Source organism: Bison bison, unplaced genomic scaffold (genome assembly GCF_000754665.1).
Source record: "Bison bison bison isolate TAMUID 2011002044 unplaced genomic scaffold, Bison_UMD1.0 scf7180017864317, whole genome shotgun sequence".
Classification (NCBI taxonomy): Eukaryota; Metazoa; Chordata; class Mammalia; order Artiodactyla; family Bovidae; genus Bison; species Bison bison.
The window spans coordinates 4,514,304-4,519,147 of NW_011494889.1; positions in this window are offsets into that span (position 1 = coordinate 4,514,304).

A 4,844-nucleotide genomic window follows, 5' to 3' on the forward strand; every position below is an offset into this window, starting at 1 on the left:
AGGAGCTGCCTGGGGCCAGGTTACATGTTCTGGACACCTGGCAGTGTCTGTCTGTTACCCCTCCTTTCTTCCTGGCCTCAACCCAAGCCTTTGCAGCTTCTTTTCACGTTTAGAAGCCTCTGTGTTGTCAAGGCGTGGGATCGGATTTGGCTTTATCCAGAAAGTCAGAACCTTCTGCTGTGAGAAGACAGCATCCCCCAGGCCAAGAGGAGGGCAGGCTGGCGGCTGGTTGCTCTCGAGGAAGTGGCGTCGGAGCGCGGAGCCTCCCCTGGAGTCGGATAAAAACAGCTCCAGCAGAGGGAAGGAAGGACAGCCCACAGCCCGGCACCCCCAGATAGCTCCCCAGAGTTCGCAGTGACAGGTGTCAGGTGGAGGCAGCGCCCATAGGGAGAGGTGGGGCTTATTTTCCTGGCATGGCTGGGGGCGGCTGTGAGGGGGGTAAAGAAGAGCTAGCAATTTATGTCTCATGTTTACTGACACAATTCAGACATGAGGGGAGTTTTCTTGAGTGACAGGTGTCACCACAAGTCCCAGTGTGGGCTGGCTTCATGCAGGGGTGTGTGTGCCTGGAAGGACATCTCCCGTCCTACGCCCCCTCCCCCAGATCCTTCCCTTACCTGTGGCTGCTTCTCCCAACTTGAGAACACACCAGCCTCAGGAGGCAGGCCCTTTCCAGGTAGACCCCTGCCCATCTTCTGAACAATGAGTCTGTGAGGACTGCCCAAAATAGTGTGGATCAGCTCAAAATAGTTTCGTCATTGTCATTAGATAAGGAACAGCGGCCAGTGTACTCCAAGTCCTCTGAGCTGGCCGCTCAGGTGGTTAGCTTGTCCAGTTGCCAAGTTGTGTCTGACTCTTTGCAACCTTGTGGACTGCAACACGCCAGGCTTCCCTGTCCTTCACCGTCTCCTGGAGTTTGCTCAAAGTCATGTCCACTGACCGTTAGATGGCCAGAGTTAATCTATGAAGCACCGGCCAACTGAAAAGCAGGAACCTTGTACGAGCAAGTGCTTGGTTGACACCCAACACTTTGGTTGGGTCTTGTCTCAAGGGTAATAGTCCAAAAACCCCAGGGTGCATTTCAGGTCCAGCCATAGATCAGTCAGAATTCCGTAGGACATTCCTAGGCCATGGGTACTTGGGACAGGGATCACAGGCACACGGAGAACCTCACAGTGAATGAGAAACTTGGATCAGAGTGGCAATTCCCTCGGGCTAGAGCAGGATCCTACAGCCAGCATGAGCCACCTGGCGGCCAGGGAGTGTCCTGTGGACAGTGGAGACAGTCCCCCTGGATCTTAAGATCTGAGTCCCCGACAAGACTTAGGGAAGGGCGCGGTCCCTGTGGGAGCCACAGGGACAGATGGCTCCTGGCTCCAGTCGGCACCCCTCCTGCCTTCTGTGGTGCTGGGGCAACAGGCAGGAGCCACCCCGCTGTGGCCTCGAAGCCAGCCTCTGGCTGTACGTGAGGGGAGGTGAGGAAGGGACATAGTGCCCTCCCGCTGCTGCCCTGGACCCAAGTGTCCGCCCGCTTGACAAGGACAGCCTCCAGACGCTGGGCCCTTGCCAGGCACTGTGTGGTGCATTTTGATCTCCCATGACCCTTACCGAGTGGCGGGGGAGGTGGGGTGGGGATGGGGTGAAATTTCAGTGTGCCGGGTTTTCAAACGTCAGAACTGAGGCACCAAGAGAGGAGGCCACGGATCCTGCATCACACGCTCATGGCATGGAGCTGACTTTAGTGGCTGAGAGGGAGTCCTCGGCAGTGGGGTGGGTGGTATCTGGCCCACTCAGCAGTAATAGGGCACCACCCTGCTGTCACCACCCCAGGCGGCCCTCAGACCCACGCTCCTCATTGAAGGCAGGCCCGAAGGGCGCCCCGCCCTGCAGTGTAAAAGAACGGTGGAGCCGATGGGAGGGGCTGCCTCCTAACATGCAGGAGTTTTCTCGCTTTTCAGCTTGCCTGAGTCCCTGGGCCTGAGCTGGGGTGGATCCCCTCTTGGGAGGAGAGCAGGCTGTGGGCTGCGGGCCCACCTCGGGATTTAATACACCAGCTGTTTTTATCACGTTAGTGACATGGCAAAGAAAGCCTCTTGTGCTGTGTAAACCGCTTGGGGATGTAGAATTTAGATGTAAATTCTCCAGTTAGTGTCTGCAGGAGGTGTTCACTGTTACATTCCTCCCTGTTGCTGGTTGGTTTAGAGGATTTTCAACAGGCAGGCTGGAAGTGGCTGAGCCCTTTTTTGCTATGTTTTTTAAATTTTATTTATTTTTAATTGAAGGATAATTGCTTTACAACATTGTGTTGGTTTCTGCCAAACATCAACATGAATCAGCCATGAATATACCTATGTCCCCTCCCTCTTGAACCTTCTCCCACCGCCTTCCGCATCCCAAGGTGGCAGAGCACTTTTAAAGGACCAGTCCCCACTCCCCAGAGACCATGACCTCGTCTCTAGGATGAGCAGTTTGAAGCAGTTGCTGACCATTTGCTGACACACGCTCCTCCATGGAACCCAGCCTTTGTCTCCATGGGCTCCCTGTGCCAGCTTCCTGCAGTCCTATGAGTGGGGGCACCTGTTTTGATTTTGTGCATCAGCAAGCCCTCAGTGGGCACCAAATGGGCCAAGTAGGTCCTGAGCGTGGCTTTGGAGAAGCTGATCGAAGGTGCTGTCTTCCTGGCGAGCAGCATCCCAGGTGGGACGGCGAGGTGAGTGGAGGTCGGAGAAGGGAGATGCTCTCCAAGGCCTAGGGCTGAGCCCCCAGAGAGCTTGGCATGTGCTGGAGGAGATAGGAAGCCAGGCTGTCAGCAGAAGGGAGGCTGAGGTCAGCATGAGTAGGTGGCGATGCTTGGGGGCCTGTATTTTTCATCAGTTTTATTCCCTTCAGATTCTTAGAACTTTAGAAAGTTCTTGAACTCACAGAGCATGGAGGATTATGCTCAGATTCTCATAGATCCACCCCAAATCCCCTGTGGAGAGAGGACGAGCCCCTCTGGTGATGGGTGGGGAAAACCCCAAACCAAGGTGATCCCAAATGCCCCACAAGCCTGGAGAGGGTGAGTTCCACCCTCAGCACTCTGTCTCTCCTACTGCCTTGTGCCTCAGTTTAACCATCTGTAGCTTGGGTACAAGAAGGGGCTGGGCAACTGCCATTCTTCCCATTTCTTTTGGAGCCAAAGGGCTTGGAGGCTGAGCCTTGCCAGGTGAGGGACAGGGAGAGGGAGCAGCAGGCCCCATGGATTCTTCCTAGTAAAACCGAAATACTGCCTGCCCTCCCCCGACAAATTCCACTCTCCCTTCCTGATCCTGTCCAGGGCAGGGAAGGGGGAGGTTGACGACAGGGTCCCACTCGTGTGTCCTGATTTCTGGTACAAGTTGCCTCTTGCCTTGGATCTAGCTGTGAAATCTCCATTCCCCACCCCTCTTCACCCCTTCCTGGATTTGTCCAAATGCCAACCACCCAGGCTGGTCCAGACTCCACGGTCCGCTTCCGCACCTGCACTTTCACCCTGGAGCAAGCAGAAGCACAGACACACGCACACCCCCGCCTGTGCACACACTCACACCCACACACAGCACACACGTGCACACACAGCTCCTTTCAGGCTGGGAGGAGGCAGGCCAGGGTCTGTCTGGAGACTCAGGGTTGGGAATTAATGTCTCCAGAGGAGCCCACCCGGGAACCATCTCTCTCCAGCATGGGCTCTGGCGGATGGCACATTTGGCTTCATCCTGTGCCCAGATACCCACGCTTTTTCTTCTCTCTCCAGGACCCCTGGTCTTGTATCTCTTCCTCCCAGGGTCCACGGGCTCAGCGTCCCCACCCTACCAAACCTGGCTGTGCCCATCCCCACACTCAGTTTGGCCTCCTGTGGGGGGGTAGGGGGGTCTGCTCAGAGAGAAGGAGACAATGGTCTCTTTCCCAGCTCTTGTAGGGCTGCATACAACCCTCTCTTTAAGGTCCTTTTCTGTTCCCACCTCCCCACTGCCAGCAGCCCAGGTACAGGAACCAGTAAGAAGAGAAGGGGGACAGAGGTCACATCTGCCCCCACTTTCTGGGTTAGCACTTGACCCCTGTGCCAAGCAGGGAGAGGGTGTTGGTGGTTGTAGGTGGCCTGGACAGCCTGTGGTAGCATGTGGCTGCCCCCCCTACACAGGCTAAGCTCCATATTGCTGTATGTGGTACCATTAAAAAAAAACAAAAACATATATAGAAAAAAGACAGATTCTGTGTGTCTCGGCAGAATTCATAACGAATACGTGTTGTATTTGATTTATAATTTCTGATACCATGACTGGCTTTGTTTGGGTCTCTCTTCTTTATGTTAGATGAATCACCGTACATTTCTTTTGTTCTCCAGCAAGACCCACTCTCTGATCTCCCAGGGCTCTCTTGTCTCTCTTCCGTCCAGACAACTGGGAGCCTACCCCACCACCACAGACTTCCCCTGGGATCCAGTGCTCCTATATTTTCCAGCCCACTGCAACGACTGCAGCTTTCCTCCCTTCTGAGAGAGGAAGAAAGCTTTAATGTCACAGACCTAGGGAAGTTTCCAGACTTACCTTGGCCCAAACCTTGCAGTCTGGCGCCCAGCCCTGCCTGCAACTTAGCTCCCCATATCCTCATAACCGTGCCCACCTCCCCAGTGCCCACCTTGGCAGACCTGCCTGACCTGGCTGAGTCTCCACAGCACCGTCTAGGCGCTCACTGAGGAGGGTTCCAATTTCTCCAGCCTTCTCCCTGCTTTAAATGCGTCCTTCAAGCACCATTACTGTACATGTATTGAAAAATACCATGTATGACAATAAAAACTTGTGTACATATCTCCATGTACATATTTA